This window comes from Tasmannia lanceolata, unplaced genomic scaffold (assembly GCF_043159265.1).
Source record: "Tasmannia lanceolata isolate RefF3 unplaced genomic scaffold, GAP_Taslan_0.1 ptg000002l, whole genome shotgun sequence".
In the NCBI taxonomy this organism is placed as follows: Eukaryota; Viridiplantae; Streptophyta; class Magnoliopsida; order Canellales; family Winteraceae; genus Tasmannia; species Tasmannia lanceolata.
Genome location: NW_027518679.1, coordinates 59,071,432 through 59,092,596, shown reverse-complemented (window position 1 = coordinate 59,092,596; position 21,165 = coordinate 59,071,432). Strand labels below are relative to the sequence as shown.

The following is a 21,165-nucleotide window of genomic DNA, read 5'->3' as shown; positions in this document are numbered from 1 at the left end:
CTACGAAAATCTAGTACTACCATCCCAAATTTAACAAAGACGGTGATATCTAGAACATTTGTATGTAACAAAGAGAGGGAGAAAAAAGCTAAGGAGAAGAAAGATGATGTTAATGAGTTGAGGGAGCGTCGCCTTGCCAGGATGAATTGTAAAGCGAGGATGATCATCAAGTTGAGAGATAAACAGTGGAAAGTTACAACTTTTGACGACAACCATTCTCATCAGCTTACTTCCCCACTTAAAAGGTAAATGCTTTGTTCACATAGTCAGTTCCGTAAAAACAAAAGTTGTAAGAATTTGATTGAACAGCTCAGTGGAAGCAATTTCAAGCCTGGTCAGATAAAGAATGCCATTAACTCTACTTCCAATGCTCCCATCGTCTCAACAAATCAAGTTATTGCCCATTTGAGAGCACTTAGGGAGAACAATATGGGTAAAGAAGCGGTGACAGTGGCGAATCATTTCCAAAAGAGAAAGTGTGAAGACCCGAACTTCTATTTTGAGTTGGAGTTAGACGCGAATGGGACTTTGCGTTCGATGTTCTGGGCTGATTCCAGGGTGAGAGAAGCATACCTTACGTTTAGTGATGTGATCATATTTGACGTGACTTATAAAACAAACAGGTTTAAAATGCCGTTTGCACCGTTCACTGGAGTTAACCATCACAGGCAGTCGACTTTATTTGGATGTGCATTTCTTGCCGACGAGACAGAGGAGACTTTCACCTGGTTATTTGAGCAATGGCTCACGTGTATGTTTGGTAAAGCTCCACGTGCTATAATAACTGATATGGACGGGGCTATGCGAAATGCAATTAGAAAAGTGTTTCCACATACCAGGCATCGGTTTTGTTCGTGGCACATAAAGAAGCATCTCCTTGAGCATGTTACGAACATGATAGATGCCGACAGTGAGTTCTACAAGGATTACAATCACTGGTTTTACAGGAGGGAAATAGAGGAATCTGAGACAGAATGGAAAACTTTGGTTGGTAAATATAATATTGATGAAAGTCATTGGTTAGGAAAAATGTGGGATCTCCGTGAGCATTAGGTCCCCGCCTATTGGAGAGACACATTCACAGCAGGAATGACATCTAGTCAATGGAGTGAAAGCATAAATTCTTTCTTTGATGGTTATGTTAACCAGAACACCTCCTTAGTTGAATTCTTGGGTCAATACGATAAGGCACTAGTTGAGCGGCATAAAGCCGAATCCGAAGAAGATTTTAAGTCTACAAATACAATTGCGAAAATGAACACAACCAGCCCATTGGAACTAAATGCTGGGGAATTCTATACGAAGAAGATGTTCACCATATTCCAAGATGAGATGATGGGTAATTTTGCCTTATGAAAAGACAAGTTGGGAAAGAACGGTAATGTTGTGGAATACAGTGTAGGAATTAGGACAGATGACAAGAAGAAATACTTCAGGGTTCTGTTTGACAGTTCTAACGATGTAAATGCAACATGTCAATGTGCTAAGTTTGAGAGGGAAGGAATATTATGCAGACATATCCTTCACGTTATGGATAGAAAGCAAGTACCTACTATCCCAAAACATTATTTATTAAAGAGAAGGTCAATTGATGCAAGGTATCGAGCTGGGGGCACAACATCTGTAACCCAAGGAGATACTATTGGCATGAATGGACTAAAGAGGTGGTGTCTAATGTCAACATGGTGTGGGAGCCAGATCCCGCGAGAGGGGCGTGGGGCGCGAGCCGCCGCGCGCTCTCTCTTGGTCTCTCGTACCCACGCGATTGGCGTGTGCATTTTAATTATTGATTTGAATTTGTCTTTCCTGTAAACTTGGGATCACTAAGGCAATCCGAATTCCACACGAAAGAGACTGACAGAGTCGCCACCTAGATGTGGGATCTAGGACCCGTAATTAACCAGAAATCTAGACTCGCTACCTGGTTACAAGAATGGAAGGTATGGGGAGTTATCCACCACATGCACCATTCCTGTCCGATAATCGGTCTTCGATTCCAAAAGCTAACTCTTTTAAATTTATTTTAAATGGCTCATTCAACTCTATGTTAATGTGCGAACTAAGTGACATGCATCCTAGAATCTAATTTCAATGTGAATCCTAGATGTGTATCTTGATTTATTAATTTGTCTGGATTCATTCTAAGTGAAAGTTCTCCTAGAATTCTAATTTCATGGAAAACCCTAACTGATTTGATTAAGTATTTACAAGAAAATTAATATACAAAACACCACAATTTGTTGTGGTGCCGACTCGCGGGTGGTATGCCATCAGACATCCAAGCTGCCTACGTACCCAAGCCTCACTGGGATCAGAGTCGACGTAGTTCGGTGCACCTAAGCTAAGCTACTTATGCCTAACTCAACTAGGACACCGACTTAAACGGATTTGACTGTTTCAACAGTTTTAAAAGTAGTTATTTAATTCAAGTTGAGGATTTTATTATCTTAGGATTTCATCTAAGATGCTGTATGATTCTTATCTAAATGCAAGTTGTTCCTTAGACTAATGCAGGTTTGCCTACACCCTAGTTTACTAGGCTTGTCTTAAGGAAAGATTGGGTGACTAGTGTAACTAGACCTATGGTACGGTTGCTATTCATAGCAAGCGTCCGTGATGAGGCTGGACTCCTAACTCTAGGACTCCCTAAAACCTAGGACACGGCACGACACCAGTGTTCCTAAATTGGGCTCTAATGGTTCTTAGATTGGAAACCATAATCCAATGGTTCCGAAAGACACAAGATAAATCGATTTAAGTTCTCGAGGTTAATGAGTTTCAGATTTCGAAGATTTTCAGTTTCTAGACATTTAAGGATTACCAATGGTTCTAGGGTTCACCAATTTCGGCCTTGAATGGCATCCAAAGGAGGGAATCGTGCGCTCTTTCCTTGTGCAATTTAATACTTAGGTTATAGCATCTTATTGCCTGGCAGAATCTCAGGATTTCCGTGGACAATAACCTCGGAGCCAACAACATGCTATAACTTAAATATTCAAATTGTCAAAGATCAAGTTGCAATTGGGATACGATTATGGATGCACTGGCCATTTTTCCAGAAAAATCTAAAGATCCTAAAATTTCTGTTTCAATGGATTAAGGAGTGAACATGTGACAGAATTTTAAAGTTCTTTAGGAATTTTTATATGATTTTCAATTAATTTCGAATTTTCCATGGATTTTATCACTTTTAAGCATATGAGCGGTTTTACAAGTGAAATTGTTGCAAATAAATTAGAAATGATTTGAAATTTCTACAGCAGCAAGATGAAAATGTATGTAGCTTACAGGATGAGTTTTGCATATTTTTACATTAAATTCACATTTAATCTTGATTAAACCATTAAATGTCCAGATTGCACAATTAACACATAAACTAGTAGAAATATAACTCTAAATTCTATGAAATTTCTACAGAAATACTATATGAATCAAAATAGCATGCAGTGAGATTTTCATGAATTTTAGAAATTAGTTACTACCAATTTCGGATTTTACAATTTCCAGACCAGATTATAAATTAACACTACATCCCATATTAAAACAGATCCAAATAACACGAATATTTTACAGTAACAAGTAATATGGAAGATAAGACTACTGTAAAAATTTTATGAATTTTAATGATGATCTGATGTTAGTAACAATTCTCCTAAAATCTGATAAGTTTCAAAGAAAATATTAAATAATATAACAAATAAACTCCAAAACTCTTTATAAATTCATGGTAAAATGAATCAGTAACATATTATTTTCCCACGAAATTTCATTAATTTTAGAATCTGTTTGGTATATAATTTAATTTTTCTTCGTCAAAAGATGTTTTTTGAAGAGTTTTCCATTTTTAAAACACAATTTGTGGAAAAAATCAGAAAAATTCGGAAAAATACAGAAATATTTTGAGAACAATGCACCTACCTGTGGTGAAGATCTCCGCCCAATCCAAAAAAATATAAAAAATCCTGCCGCCGCCGATCCGCTCCGCCGTCTTTCGCTTTCTCTGGAGTGTTTAGAGGGAGTGATTGAGGGAGTGAAGAGATAATGGAAGAAGAATATTAGGGAGAGGGATGGAAGAATATATTGAGGAAAGGGATTGGAGGGAGTGATTAGAAGAGATAATGGAAGAGAAAGAGATAATGGAAGATAAATTTCTTTTTTTTTTTTTATGGATGGGAAGGAAGATATATATAGGGAGAGAAAGAGAGAGAGAGAGATATGTTGGTGGAGAGCTCATCATGTTGTCCCTCTTAGTGGAGAATCCATCATTATTGTTCTTAGTGGAGGGCCCATCATGTTTCTTAGTGGAGAATCCATCATTATTGTTCTTAGTGGAGGGCCCATCATGTTTCTTAGTGGAGAATCCATCATTATTGTTCTTAGTGGAGGGCCCATCATGTTTCTTAGTGGAGAATCCATCATTATTGTTCTTAGTGGAGGGCCCATCATGTTGTCTTAGTGGAGAGCTACCATCATTGCTCTTCATAAGAGGCCTCACAAGAGGCCCCATTGAGGCCCCACAACGCGGGCCCCACAACGTGGGCCCCACAACGCGGGCCCCACAATGTGGGCCCCACAATGTGGGCCCCCGGTTGATTCAATTTTAAACAAATGTTCAATGCGGGCCTACCAAACGGGTACAAATTCTCCCTTGCTCGGATTCTCACGAATAACCCTTCTCCGCTCTTTAGCGGAAAAAATCAGAACAATGCAGAAATGACCAGAAAGATTTGAGAAAGCGTAAGGGACGAACACCGGAATAGAAAACATTGAAAAATTGACAGCGAAACCCTAATTTCTTTTTTAATCAAAGCAGAGCAAAATGGGGTGTCTACAGATGCCCCTCTTTGGTAGAGATGACGTAGTCATCGAATACCAAAGTCAAAATGACAGAACCATTTTGCGTAGCTTTAATCGACAAAAGACTCTACGGAACCTAGACGCAAGCATTTACTACCTAATGTAAAACCCAAAACGAAGTCCTAGAATTGGAATGTAGTAAAAAAAATCCCGCTGCGGTGCCGCTCGACATCACATTTATATGATGTTCAAAGAGAAAAGACCATTTTTGAATGGACTCAGAATGAAATACCATATTTTTACGGCTTCCAAGGAAATGAGACATCACATTTGTATGATGCTCAAAGAGAGTAAGAGACCATAGTTGTATGGACCTGAAGAGAATGGAATACCGTATTTTTTACGGAGTTCCAAGGAAATGAGGTATCATATTTGTATGATGCTCAAAGAGAATAAGAGAACATTTTTGAATGGACTCAGAAGAGAATGGAATACCGTATTTTTACGGAGTTCCAAAGAAATGAGGTATCATATTTGTATGATGCTCAAAGAGAATAAGAGAACATTTTTGAATGGACTCAGAAGAGAATGGAATACCGTATTTTTTACGGAGTTCCAAGGAAATGAGGTATCATATTTGTATGATGCTCAAAGAGAATAAGAGAACATTTTTGAATGGACTCAGAAGAGAATGGAATACCGTATTTTTTACGGAGTTCCAAGGAAATGAGGTATCATATTTGTATGATGCTCAAAGAGAATAAGAAAACATTTTTGAATGGACTCAGAAGAGAATGGAATACCGTATTTTTACGGAGTTCTAAGGAAATGAGGTATCATATTTGTATGATGCTCAAAGGGAATAAGAGAACTTTTTTTAATGGACTCAGAATGAAATACCGTATTTTTACGGCTTCAATCTTCGGTTGAGATTAATGAATTTGGAGGTTTTTTTATGAATTTGAATTTGACGTAGAATTGGATTTGATGAATTTGGGGAATTTGAATTTGACGTAGGATTGGAGTTGATGAATTTTGGGATTTTGAATTTTGACGTAGAATTGGACTTGATGAATTTTGAGAATTTGAATTTAACGTAGAATTGGATTTGATGAATTACGGAATTCCAAGGAAATGAGGTATCATATTTGTATGATGCTCAAAGAGAATAAGAGAACATTTTTGAATGGACTCAGAAGAAAATGGAATACCGTATTTTTACGGAGTTCCAAGGAAATGAGATATCATATTTGTATGATGTTCAAAGAAAGAAGACCACTTTCAAATGGACTCAGAGAGTATATGATAACAGAGATTATCAGGAAAGGGGGAACTGGAATCTCCAATTAACAATTTTGGAAGCAAATGATTCAATACCACCATGCAGCAAAGGTCTTTCAAGGCTTGAATATGAGATGCCACTTTATTAGCAACCTGCCCCAGTTTAAGGCCTTCTAACCTTCTTCTATTCATTGACCAGAGATCATTCTTGCAACGATTTTTCACCATTCGTGACAGTCTCACCTTTTCCAAGTTTCTCGGAATCCGTTAATGAACCTGCCTTCAGAGTGATTGCACCCTACAACAATTCTTTAAAATAGCATTTGTAAATTTTTCTAAAAATAGAACCACAGACATTGGTAATAAAAAGACAAAATAAGAAAGATTACTCAAGTGATCTCGTGATGCTTCTGACTTATCAGTATTTTCTTTTGGGTTAGGTTAGCCTCTTTTAAAGAATGTTTCTCCACTGATAAACATCTTCACTTATTTTTTAAGACAGTGATACTTCATATATCCTTCTATCAACTTTCGGATTGTTTTGAAATTAATGCCCTTAGTTTCGGGAATCATTGTTATTTTTGCCTGACCTACTGAGAGTTCAGAGGTCGATGTAATTCTTCTGGCGTGAACCCCATCTTACCACGACCAAGTATTCCTTTTTAGATTTTCAACTTGGCGGACCGTTCAACCTTAACTTTTGCCTGAATCGCCTTTTAGGTTTTCGACTCAGCAGGCTACCCCCTTAACTTTTGCCTAAGCTGCCTTTTCAGGTTTTCAACTTAGCAGAGGAATGATCCTGAATTTTGGCTAGATCGCCTTTTCAGGTTTTCAATCTAGCGGATTTTCAAGCTCCATTTTTTTTTTTTTTTTTTTTTTTTTCTGAACACCAAAAGGACTTTACAGGTGAGGTAGAGCTTTTCAAAGAATGGCTTAAGGTTTTGCAAGAGTTTCGACCGAACCTGTGAACAGGTTGCCTACGTATCCCAGTGTAGGAATCAGGTCATGCGTAGTTCAGGGGAATGCCCCTAGTACATTGGGTTTTGAAGGAAAATTTTATGTAGGCTCGAAAGGGTTTGCAAAAGGTTATATATTTTTTGATTTTGGGTTATGAATTTGGGTTTTATTCGGCCAAAAGACGGCCTTCTGGTGTTCAAGCATAGAACCTCTTGAGTTGATCAAGATTTGTTGGTTCCGGCAATATTTCTCCATTTAAATTACGGAGCTTGACGGCTTTTCTGGGTAAGATTTGGTCCACGATGTATGGCCCTGACCAATTAGGCTTGAATTTGCCTCTTGGGTCAAGCACTGGTGCTCGATTTTCTTTTAGAACAAGATTGCCTTCTTCGAGATCTCTGATTTTAACCTTTTTATTAAAAGCCCGGGCTATTCTGCGCTGATAACCCTGCACATGGTAAAGTGCTTTTAACCTCTTTTCATCTAGCATGTTCAGCTCTTTATATCTGGCGTCTGCCCATTCATTTTCTGGCAACTTGACTTCAGTCAATACTCGGAGCGAAGGTACACGGATCTCCACAGGTAGCACTGCTTCCATACCATAAACAAGAGAGTAAGGGGTTGCCCCAGTTGAAGCTCTAATTGATGTTCTGTAAGCCCACAATGCGTACGGCAACTTATTCGACCAATCCTTATAAGTTTCTGACATCTTGCTAATGATAGTCTTGACATTTTTGTTTGCAGCTTCCACCGCTCCATTTGTCTGCGGCCGATAAGGTGAAGATTTATGATGCTTAATCTTGAACTCTTCGCAAAGAGTGATAACTTCTTTCTTGAAATGAGATCCGTTATCTGAGATAAGTTCATGGGGAATTCCATATCTGCATATGATGTTGGTTCGTATGAATTTAGCAACTGATGCGGATGTAAGCTTTGCATAAGAAGCGGCCTCAACCCACTTAGTGAAGTAGTCAATTGCAACGAGTATGTACTCGTGACCACTAGATGACTTAGGGGAAATCTTGCCAATTATGTCAATTCCCCATACCGAAAACGGCCAAGGAGAAGTAAGAGAATGCAATTCGGTAGGTGGTACATGAATGAGATTCGCATGTATCTGACATTTATAGCATTTCTTCACAAATGTGTGACAATCTGCTTCCAATGTTGGCCAATAGTACCCCAGACGTAGGATCTTCTTTGACAACATCCTCCCATTCATATGAGGTCCACACACCCCTTCATGAACATCTGCGAGAATTTCTTCTGCCTGATCTTCAGTGACACATAAGAGTTGGATTCCGTCGAAGGACCGTCGATACAGCTCTCCTCCACAAATGACAAAGTTAACTGCCAATCTCTGCAAAGTCCTTATCTCCTTATTCGACGCCTCATTGGGATGCCCCTGGCCCGAGATGTAGTTCTTTATGTCCGTATACCATGGTTTACCATCGGGACATCTTGCAGCTATCTCTATAGCATCAACATATGCAGGAGCCCATTGCTCTTGAACCGTGATGGGCCTCATCTTCATATTGTGAGGTATGTCAATCATAGAAGCTAACGTCGCTAAGGCATCGGCGAATCTATTCTTCAACCTTGGCAAATAACTGAAAGTGATGTGCTGGAATTGCTTAGCGAGAACATCCAAGTATTCATGATATGGCAGCAACTTTTCTTCTTTGGTTCTCCATTCTCCTTGGGTTTGGCAAATGATTAACATTGAATCTCCATATACGTCAAGATTCTCTATGCCTAAGGCCAATGCAGCCTCAAGCCCAACAATGCATGCTTCATACTCTGCCATATTGTTGGTGCAATTGAATTGTAACTTAACGGCAAGGGGAACATGCTCATTTCGAGGTGACACAAGCAATGCCCCTACTCCCTGTCCTGTTTGGTTTGCTGCTCCATCAAAATAGAGGGTCCAACCAGTTTCTGGATATTCATCTTCTACCATCATGATCTCTTCATCTGGGAACATCGTCTTGAAAGGCTGATTTTCTTCTTGGGGTGCTTCTGCCAATTGTTCAGCAATGGCTCGGCCCTTTACTGATTTTTGGGTTACATGGGTGATGTCAAATTCAGACAACAATAACAACCATCTGGCAGTCCTACCTGTCAGGGCTGGTTTTTCAAAGAGATATTTCAGAGGATCCATCCTTGATAGGAGCAAGACCTTATGTGATAAAAGGTAATGCCTGAGTCGCTGAGTAGCCCAAACCAAAGCTAAGCAGGTTTTTTCTAGGACAGTATACTTCTGTTCGTACTCCAACATCTTCTTACTAAGATAGTATACAGCCTTTTCATGCTTGGTTTCTGGATCTTGCTGTGCTAACATACAGCCCATTGTGGTTTCTGTTACTGACAAGTAAAGCAGCAATGGATGCCCCGGTATTACTGGTGCTACTATCGGTGGTTCAGACAAACTTTGCTTTATTTTCTCGAAGGCCTGTTGACATTCCGCCGTCCACTCTTTGGAAGAGTTTTTCTTTAATAGCTTGAAGATAGGTTCACAAGTTGAAGTCAGATGAGCGATGAATCGTCTTAGGAACTGTATCCTTCCTAGGAACCCCCGTATTTCCTTCTCGGTTCTAGGCGGCGGCATCTCCTGGATAGCCTTAATTTTCTGAGGATCCACCTCTATGCCCCTTTGACTCACCATGAATCCAAGCAACTTACCAGAGGTAACCCCGAATACACACTTGCTAGGATTCAAGCGAAGCTGGTATTTGAGTATTCTTTCAAAGAACTTCTTGAGGTTCGGGATGTGATCTCTCCTTTCCTTGGCTTTTACAATCATATCATCGACATAAACTTCGACTTCTCGATGTATCATGTCATGGAGTAAAGCTGTAGCTGCTCTTTGATATGTTGCACCAGCATTCTTAAGACCAAATGGCATTACCCGATAGCAATATGTCCCCCATTGTGTAATGAACGAGGTTTTAGCCATGTCTTCGGGTGCCATCTTAATTTGATTGTAGCCCGAGAAACCATCCATGAAGGATAGTAATTCATGCCCGGCCGTATTGTCTACCAGGATATCGATATGTGGTAGAGGGAAATCGTCTTTCGGACTTGCCTTGTTCAGATCTCTGAAATCTACACACATTCTCACCTTTCCATCTTTCTTCGGTACAGGTACTATATTTGCAAGCCATTCCGGATATTCCACCACTTGCAGGAACCCAGCATTCAACTGCTTAGTAACCTCTTCTTCTACTTTCAAGACCCACTCGGGCTTCATTCTCCTTAGCTTCTGCTTTTTAGGTTTAATTCCTGGCAACAAAGGTAGCTTGTGCTGAACAATGTCTTCGCTCAACCCGGGCATATCTTTGTAGGACCAGGCAAAAACTTCCTTATATTCCTTAAGTAGGTTTATTAATTCATCGCGCTCTTCAGAGGATAGAGTATTTCCAATTCGTATTTCCTGTATTAAATCTTCTGTTCCGATGTTTATAATTTTGATTTCATCTTTAAGAGGCTGGGCTCGGCGCTCCTCCTCTTGTTTGAGCATATGCTGCAATTCAAGGGGAGTTTCGTCGATCCCTTCTTCCTCGTCTGAGGAGGGAGTGTTATCATTATTAAAGTCAGAAGCAAACACAGAGACATACTGAGAATCAGATTTCATTGAATTGAAAGAAATTACATCATTATTCTTGGACTCATCCTGAACAGGCTCAGGATTCATATAGTAAATAAACTCAGAAAACGACTCGCCTGGACTAGGCACTGACACTGATTCAGTTGGCTTGACTAGACTTGACTTAGCCGTAAAATAAGATGGAAAAATATCAGAACTCCAGTTGGAAAGATTTTCTGTTGCAGGTGCAATTTGACTCTGAGGTTCAGTAAAGGTAGCATCGCCCTGAATAACCGCCACTAGCATATCTTCACAGTCAGTCTCTTCTTGCTTTTTAGAATGATCTAAAACGGGCAACTCCTGACAAACAACATCAGGCACATCTTCTTCGAACAAAGACCCCAACATATCTGGCTCAAGGCAGACTATCCAATCCTCAACAGTTTTTTCAACACAATATACCGGCGGTTCTGTTTCTGGGAGAGCAAGGCCACTGAATATTTCAAAACCCGGTATCATGATCCCTGTTACTGAGTCATACCATGGTTCAGAAAACCCATAGTATGGAGAAGTCTCACCTTCTTTGATAAAGTGACCATTCATTGATAAGGAATATGGAGTCATCGGGAGTATCCTTCCAGTGCGGCGGATTTCTTCCTTCAATTTCAACAATTCTTTCATGGATTCCTCCTCCTCCTCAGTAGGTATATACCCAAGACCGAAAGCTCCAGAGTTTGCTTTGATTGGGCGCCAGTGAGACGCTTTGCTTGGATCACGGCCTAAATTCATACCCGGAAAGTAGTTCATTTTTCTCATCATCTTGGCAACCACAGGACTGATGGCAAAAGGCAAATACAACTCCTCCCGAGAGGCATCTTCATAGGAAATAGCAGTAACATCGAATGCGAAACCATTCAAGTTGTAATCATCTGCTTTTGTAACTGGAAGAATCCGAGTTTCTCCTGTTATCTGCCCTATTTCTGGCTCTTCGTCGCCTCTGACAGTGATCAATTTTCCTTCTTTAATGAACTTCAGTTTTTGATGAAGGGTTGAGGCAACAACACCTTCCTTATGCAACCAGGGTCGTCCCAGAAGTATATTGAACGAGGCCTTGATATCAATAACTTGAAATTCCACCTCAAATTCTTGACCGCCTATAACGATCCTGGTGGTAAGGACTCCGACCACATTTCTGCGGGTATTGTCATATGCGAGGATACCAAGGGTTGATTCGGCAAAATCAGTGGGACCGAAACCCAAGGTAATGGCAGTTCTTAATGGACATACATTCAACGCGGATCCATTATCTACCAGCACAGACGGTACTTTCTTGCCTTCGCAAACAACAGTGACATGAAGAGCTCTAGCATGATTCCGACCTTGAGGAGGCAGCTCCTGGTCTGAGAAACTAATGGCCCTGGTGGCGTGTGTCAGAGCGACAACTTCAGCTAGTTGCTCTGGAGATATTTCTGAGGACACCTGTGTGGTATTCAGTTCTTTCAACACAGCCTCTTTGTGTTTCTTCGATGCTATCAACAACCCCCAAACAGATATGACAGCCTGAGTTTTCTTCAACTGCTGAACAACTTCATCATCTGGGTCCTTCACGTATTGCGGCTCCTCTCCTCGAGCCAATGCCCCTGGATTTTCGACTCTTAATTCAGCAGGTTTGAAAATTCTTCCACCCCTTGTCACATGTCTGACTTCATCCAATTCTGGCTCACCATAGGTGATAATTTGAGGGACTTGTGGCTCATAGGTGATTACCAAGGGAGGTACAGACTCCCTCAGGTATGATTCATCACAGAAGATGATTTCGGGTTCAGAAATGGGTTCTAAAGCACATATGAGGGTGAGAGGGTCAAACTCAGGATCTCCTATGGTTATGGCATTAACGGCAGCGGGAGGATTAGCATGACCAGGTAGCGGGTTTTGGGTAACATTGGGTCTTGGTTGGAATGCAATGACTTTCTCATCAATAAGTTTCTGGATTCTGAATTTCAAGGCGATGCAATTGTCTGTAAGATGACCAGGACCCCTGTGATACTCACAGTGTAGGTCGGCTCGCCAATTGGCAGGTAAAGGATTGGGGGGAGGCCGGGTGGCAGGTAGGGTTATGCGACCTGAAGCCAGACACTGCTTAAGCACCTCCGAAGATGGAATGGGAAGAGGAGTAAATTCTACCCGGGCTTGTTGCCGAGGTGCGGTCGCAGGTTGAGCATAGTCCATTACTAGAGGTTCCTGGGATTTAGAGGATTGAGCATTGGAATGGGAGATACTACTGACTTGGGCTGGTGGGGATTTTTTGAAATCTCTAGGATTTGGGTTGCTACGGTTGAATACACCTTGAGCCATAGCCTCCTCTATCTGGGTGCCAGCCACAATGAAGTGTTTGAAGTCTGGATAGTATTGCAATGACATGTGATACTGGAGCTGGGGGGAAATATTTTTCATGATTATCTGGACTTGCTCCTCCTCAGACGGGCGCTCCATCATCTGAGCTGCTATTCTCCTCCATCTTTTCACAAAAATCAGAAAGGATTCTCTCGAGTCTTGTTTTGTTCTCTCTAAATCCTTTCTGGTGATTTCTGTCCCATCATCATATTTGAACTGCCTGATGAATTGCTCGCCGATATCCTTCCATGTCCTGTAACGAGTCTTGTCCAAGACCATGAACCATCTCCTAGCAACCTTGGTTAGGGAAACTGGGAACAATTGAGCCATTTGCTCAGGAGATAAGCCTTGAGGCTGACACATGATGGTGAACATTTGTAAATGTGTGATTGGACAACCCACACCATCATATTTGTCGAAATCGGGCATTTGAAAATTAGCAGGAAGGCGGATTTCGGGAAATAGAGTAAGATCACTGGGATTGAAACTACCCTGGTCTTGAAACTGAATGTCTTGAACTTTTCTGGTAAGAGTCTCTAATTTCTCCATAACAGACTTATCAACCATGGACTGAGAAGGTCTACTGCGATTCTCGCTATACTGCTCTTTTTCCAAATCTTCTTCGGTTTTATCATGGATATTGATGAACACTGGCTGGACAGGTGCTGCTGAAGTAGCTGCTTGGTGCACAGGCCCTTTATCCTTGGACAACGATTGTCCGAACTTCTCAGAAAGTTGAGCCTTGATAACTTGGTTCTCTTCCTTGAGTTCTTGAAGCTGCCGGAGAATCAAGGTAAGAGTATCGGTGATAGCAGCGAGTGGAGGACTGTCCTGGTTTTCTGCCATTGGTGAGGATGAGGACGGGAAAGAATGAGATGCTGGGGTTCTCAGAGAAGGTGGCGGGGATACAGATTTCCTCTGTAATCGAGAAGAGACCCGAACCCAAGGAGTATTAGGGTTAGCTATGGTGTCTACGGCTCTGTAATATTTGAAAGACATATTTAAAATCAGAAAGAAGTAGACACTGATGTATGCATAGACGAAGATACTGAAAGAAAAAGGTGAACTTTTATTGATAGATCATTAAAGCTTGAGTACATGGTTCGATCTTTCAAAGATAGACTGATAAGAGAAAACATGACATTAAGCACTCTTTCTAGACTTCTTCTTTGGACGACTATCTTCCTCAACTGACTCCTTGAAAGATTTGATGACTCGAACATCCCAAGCAGATGAAACGGCTTTGACAATCTTGGGCTTGAGATCCTCAGGCGGATAGAAATGACGAAGGGGAGGCACAATGGATTGCTCCCTTCCATACTGACGCTGAATCCTGGCAGGAATATAAAAGGAAGTCTTTTTGAGGCCAAGAAGGCGAACGTAGTTAGCTTCTCCAGTATTGAAGACAGCTTCTTGGATTCCAGGGATTTGCCAATAAATCTGATCTTCATGGCGAGAACTCAACCACTCAGCCCAATCGCCTTTATGATTGAAAGAAACATCATGACGCCATTCACTGAAGGTGTATAACGTATGATCAAAATGCACAGGAGCTGCAATTTTTAGCTTGTGGCATAACCACACGTGAAGTAATGCAGGACATCCTGAGAAGGACCCAACAAAAGATCGAACATAAGAGCCTGGACCTGAGCTGGCACGAAGACGAGCCATCTCATCCAATCCATTGAAGGTTTCTGCAAGCATAGTAGGAATTGGATTGGCGCCACGATCCATCTGATCAACGAGGTCCAAGAGAACAGCTGACGCACAGCGAGAAGGCTGGACAGTGAGGAACCTAGCAAAGGAGCAGAATCTCAGAGCGCGACCTCGGGCTTTTTGAATATCAACAGCACCAATATGCCCAACAGGAGGGTAAATGTCAATCAGTTGTTGCATGGACACTTCCTGGTCTTTGATGAAAGAGTTCATGGATTCATCTGGATTATTCATCAAGCGAAGGAACAAAGGACGATAATCCGACACGTAAGATGGCTTCACCAGAGGGCCATCTACAGGATATTCCAATAAGGCACACCATTCTTCAAAGGTGGGACACATTTCTTGGTTGCCAAAACGGAAGACATGATGATCGGGATCCCAACACTCTGATGCAGCATAGAGTAATCCCCAATCGAGCTTGATGGTGGCCACGTAACCGAAGAGATTTTTCTCTTGCTCACTTATGGCATAGATATGGGATTCTCTTAATGTACCACGGATCCAATCAAGAATTGTACGAGTAGACATGGTGTCTGTAAGCCAGGAGAAAGGATACAGGGATAATCAGGATTACATGAACATGAGATTAGGATGAGTTCCTACCAATATAAAGGAAGTATGGATACTCGATCGAATCAGATAATATAAGATTAAAAATCGTACGATCGAGATGAGATGAGATAGCATAAGATTGCTTTCAACGGATGGATCATGAATGACTAATCCTATGAGATCTTTGGAAATGAATGGGATTTAAATCCTAACCCCAAAGGGAAAGTTTTTTAATCTTTGCACATTTTATCAGTGTTACCTGAAGGCATCAACCCTAATCCTAATCTAGCGGAGTGGAGAGAGGATCTCGACTCATGACTTTGTTTGTGTACCTAGGACCGATCGTAGCCATTAGAAGATGGTCTACGGCCTAATCTAGACACAAATAGGTAGGATATCCTAAACTAGGCTCACACACGTGATGCACATGTGTTCGTATACTACATGCATGTGTGGGTTAATCTAGGGGTAAGGCCAAGAGTTCCCTTAGCGCGAATCCCTGTTCGATATACTGTACCAGTGTCCGGCGTATCAGTACGTGAACAAGAGATCCGTTTACGTACCATAAAGGTACTAGGCTAAGGGTGGAATGCTTCTCTAGCACAGAGGCACCAGGTGATGAAATCCCAGTCAACCATGCTAGATAACACTCCGGGTTCCTAAAATAGGACGTGTGTGCATGTGAGATGCAGGGGTTTAGATGAAAGTGATGTAAGTGTGTGCAATAAGTTCGCGCAATCTATGATGCCTTCAGGTTTTGTTAGATTAAGTTTGAGTATATGTGATGAGAAAATAAAGCATACAAACTAATCTAACAAGCATAAAAGAGATAGAGTTTTCATGAGCCAGTTAAAATAGATTCAAATGAGTTATCCTTTGGAATTGTAATGAAGTTAGGTGGTCCCCAGCAGAGTCGCCAGACTGTGGGACATGATCCTGCGAGAGGGGCGTGGGGCGCGAGCCGCCGCGCGCTCTCTCTTGGTCTCTCGTACCCACGCGATTGGCGTGTGCATTTTAATTATTGATTTGAATTTGTCTTTCCTGTAAACTTGGGATCACTAAGGCAATCCGAATTCCACACGAAAGAGACTGACAGAGTCGCCACCTAGATGTGGGATCTAGGACCCGTAATTAACCAGAAATCTAGACTCGCTACCTGGTTACAAGAATGGAAGGTATGGGGAGTTATCCACCACATGCACCATTCCTGTCCGATAATCGGTCTTCGATTCCAAAAGCTAACTCTTTTAAATTTATTTTAAATGGCTCATTCAACTCTATGTTAATGTGCGAACTAAGTGACATGCATCCTAGAATCTAATTTCAATGTGAATCGTAGATGTGTATCTTGATTTATTAATTTGTCTGGATTCATTCTAAGTGAAAGTTCTCCTAGAATTCTAATTTCATGGAAAACCCTAACTGATTTGATTAAGTATTTACAAGAAAATTAATATACAAAACACCACAATTTGTTGTGGTGCCGACTCGCGGGTGGTATGCCATCAGACATCCAAGCTGCCTACGTACCCAAGCCTCACTGGGATCAGAGTCGACGTAGTTCGGTGCACCTAAGCTAAGCTACTTATGCCTAACTCAACTAGGACACCGACTTAAACGGATTTGACTGTTTCAACAGTTTTAAAAGTAGTTATTTAATTCAAGTTGAGGATTTTATTATCTTAGGATTTCATCTAAGATGCTGTATGATTCTTATCTAAATGCAAGTTGTTCCTTAGACTAATGCAGGTTTGCCTACACCCTAGTTTACTAGGCTTGTCTTAAGGAAAGATTGGGTGACTAGTGTAACTAGACCTATGGTACGGTTGCTATTCATAGCAAGCGTCCGTGATGAGGCTGGACTCCTAACTCTAGGACTCCCTAAAACCTAGGACACGGCACGACACCAGTGTTCCTAAATTGGGCTCTAATGGTTCTTAGATTGGAAACCATAATCCAATGGTTCCGAAAGACACAAGATAAATCGATTTAAGTTCTCGAGGTTAATGAGTTTCAGATTTCGAAGATTTTCAGTTTCTAGACATTTAAGGATTACCAATGGTTCTAGGGTTCACCAATTTCGGCCTTGAATGGCATCCAAAGGAGGGAATCGTGCGCTCTTTCCATGTGCAATTTAATACTTAGGTTATAGCATCTTATTGCCTGGCAGAATCTCAGGATTTCCGTGGACAATAACCTCGGAGCCAACAACATGCTATAACTTAAATATTCAAATTGTCAAAGATCAAGTTGCAATTGGGATACGATTATGGATGCACTGGCCATTTTTCCAGGAAAATCTAAAGATCCTAAAATTTCTGTTTCAATGGATTAAGGAGTGAACATGTGACAGAATTTTAAAGTTCTTTAGGAATTTTTATATGATTTTCAATTAATTTCGAATTTTCCATGGATTTTATCACTTTTAAGCATATGAGCGGTTTTACAAGTGAAATTGTTGCAAATAAATTCGAAATGATTTGAAATTTCTACAGCAGCAAGATGAAAATGTATGTAGCTTACAGGATGAGTTTTGCATATTTTTACATTAAATTCACATTTAATCTTGATTAAACCATTAAATGTCCAGATTGCACAATTAACACATAAACTAGTAGAAATATAACTCTAAATTCTATGAAATTTCTACAGAAATACTATATGAATCAAAATAGCATGCAGTGAGATTTTCATGAATTTTAGAAATTAGTTACTACCAATTTCGGATTTTACAATTTCCAGACCAGATTATAAATTAACACTACATCCCATATTAAAACAGATCCAAATAACACGAATATTTTACAGTAACAAGTAATATGGAAGATAAGACTACTGTAAAAATTTTATGAATTTTAATGATGATCTGATGTTAGTAACAATTCTCCTAAAATCTGATAAGTTTCAAAGAAAATATTAAATAATATAACAAATAAACTCCAAAACTCTTTATAAATTCATGGTAAAATGAATCAGTAACATATTATTTTCCCACGAAATTTCATTAATTTTAGAATCTGTTTGGTATATAATTTAATTTTTCTTCGTCAAAAGATGTTTTTTGAAGAGTTTTCCATTTTTAAAACACAATTTGTGGAAAAAATCAGAAAAATTCGGAAAAATACAGAAATATTTTGAGAACAATGCACCTACCTGTGGTGAAGATCTCCGCCCAATCCAAAAAAATATAAAAAATCCTGCCGCCGCCGATCCGCTCCGCCGTCTTTCGCTTTCTCTGGAGTGTTTAGAGGGAGTGATTGAGGGAGTGAAGAGATAATGGAAGAAGAATATTAGGGAGAGGGATGGAAGAATATATTGAGGAAAGGGATTGGAGGGAGTGATTAGAAGAGATAATGGAAGAGAAAGAGATAATGGAAGATAAATTTCTCTTTTTTTTTTTATGGATGGGAAGGAAGATATATATAGGGAGAGAAAGAGAGAGAGAGAGATATGTTGGTGGAGAGCTCATCATGTTGTCCCTCTTAGTGGAGAATCCATCATTATTGTTCTTAGTGGAGGGCCCATCATGTTTCTTAGTGGAGAATCCATCATTATTGTTCTTAGTGGAGGGCCCATCATGTTTCTTAGTGGAGAATCCATCATTATTGTTCTTAGTGGAGGGCCCATCATGTTGTCTTAGTGGAGAGCTACCATCATTGCTCTTCATAAGAGGCCTCACAAGAGGCCCCATTGAGGCCCCACAACGCGGGCCCCACAACGTGGGCCCCACAACGCGGGCCCCACAATGTGGGCCCCCGGTTGATTCAATTTTAAACAAATGTTCAATGCGGGCCTACCAAACGGGTACAAATTCTCCCTTGCTCGGATTCTCACGAATAACCCTTCTCCGCTCTTTAGCGGAAAAAATCAGAACAATGCAGAAATGACCAGAAAGATTTGAGAAAGCGTAAGGGACGAACACCGGAATAGAAAACATTGAAAAATTGACAGCGAAACCCTAATTTCTTTTTTAATCAAAGCAGAGCAAAATGGGGTGTCTACACATGGCAGCAACTGATTGAAAAAGTTGGTAATGATAAGATTCTCTTCAAGAAGATGACTGATTTTTGTACGGAGCTTGCTGTAGAAGTTGAAAAGAAGGAGAAGGAGATTGTCTCTCCGCAGACTGACTTGGCAACATTTGATAGCCAAGTGCAGTCAGACATTGGTCTCAGTCAAATACCTGAGTCAAACATTGGTTCCAGTCAAATACCTGAGTCAAACATTTGTCCCAGTCAAATACCTGGGTTTATAATTCGCGACCCCGAAGTTGTAAGGACGAAGGGCAGGCCCAAGCGTGCAACACGTCATGTATCTAGCATAGAGGCTGCTCAAGCAAACAAAAAACAACGCCAGTGCTCAAGATGTGGGGGATATGGACATTACAGAACAAGCTGTCAAAAGATGACTAAGGTTTGGAAACGTTATTATTGCTCTTGTCATTTTATTATGCTCCGCTTTTTTCTTATTGATTTAAATCTCTATTATTGTGCTTGCTAAAAGGTGTCTGCAAATCAGCAGCAAAATGCCGATAACCAAGATGGAAATGAGTAAGATAAAGAGAGTTAGACACTTGCTTTCTAGATGAAGGTGCCATTTCTCACTGCCCATTTTCACTATTTGTTACATAAGTTTAAATCACGAGTCCTTGGATTATGGGTGTTTTTCTCATTGCCCATTGTCATTTAAAAAAGTTTACATCATTTACAAGAAATTTTAAATCGTCATTTTAAAAAAAAACATCATTTAGAAGGTGCCATTTCTCACTGCCCATTGTCACTAACTTGGTGTTTTTTTGTTTTTGTTTTTTTTTGTAGACCCACTATCGATCGTTCATTTGGTGCGATCAATATCGGCTGTAACTGCATTTACTGCATGTTGGGCTTCATTCTGATTATGGCAGCTGTGATTCTTTGGTTTTTGAAGCTGTAAAATCGGATGGTAGGCATTGCTGGGATGTTATTTTGAACCATTTGAACGTGTCTGCCAGATGCAACAATTTTATGAAATATTGTAGATTGGATAAACGAGCAGAGTTTTACTGCTTGACAAGGTGACTTATTAATGGGTGATTGTTTTACTCCCTATGAATATACCTAATTGGTTATAATTGCTGATTTTGAATTCAAAGGATACAAATTGTTGGGGAGCTCGTTACCTCTCATCCACTAGGTATTGTGGGTTTGTTGACAGCCTCGCTTCTTGGAGGTAGTCTTTGATTGGCTTGCTTAAATCTACTTCAATTTCACAGACTATGACAGTAATGGCTAGCTATGAGTATGACTATCCATTGTCTTGAGTGAAATCCTTAACGCGTGGGAGAATTGGACACTACATCGCTATGATTGTTATTTTTCCCTCGGCAAAAAGAAACAATGAAGTTGCTAGGTTGGCAGAGACCATTGGTGTAGCTTTTTTAGGCCTTGGAATGTGGCTGATCTGGGTATTGAAGAATTGAGCAATGATTCTCGTTTACTCTCCAATGGGTATGGCATGAGGTGTGTTTAATGATAGCCCTTTTCTCCAGTGAGTTGGTTGCTGATTATGTCTAAACTGTGATATCTGATGACATAGAACTCAAGTTGTGCTCCAAAAGTTGTGCTTCCACTTTGGGCTACAGTCTGGATGAAATACATTATGTCTAAACTGTGATATCTGATGACTTTGCTCTGTTTGTTTGTGTTTTTTTAGAAAAATAGGGGATTGTAATTCTCGTGAGAAATTAATTTTTTCCGTAATTGTCATAACTTTCTACCTTTTGTTGGTAATTTTTCATTTAAAACTTTATAACTTCAGCTATTTTACTTTTGTAATGATTACTTTTTTTTCTTATTTTTGCTTTTGCTAGCCATTTTTGCCATGTGCGAATTTTTGCACCA

General features: G+C 40.3%; 1 long non-coding RNA gene across 1 annotated transcript; it reads left to right on the top strand.

Annotated features, from left to right (window-relative positions):
* The first annotated feature begins 19,223 nt into the window (after nt 1-19,223).
* On the top strand, nt 19,224-20,905 carry LOC143887621 (uncharacterized). The gene is made up of 3 exons (XR_013254305.1): nt 19,224-19,699; nt 19,790-19,876; nt 20,104-20,905. It is a non-coding gene; the product is annotated as an uncharacterized LOC143887621 (long non-coding RNA).
* Nucleotides 20,906-21,165: the final 260 nt, after the last annotated feature.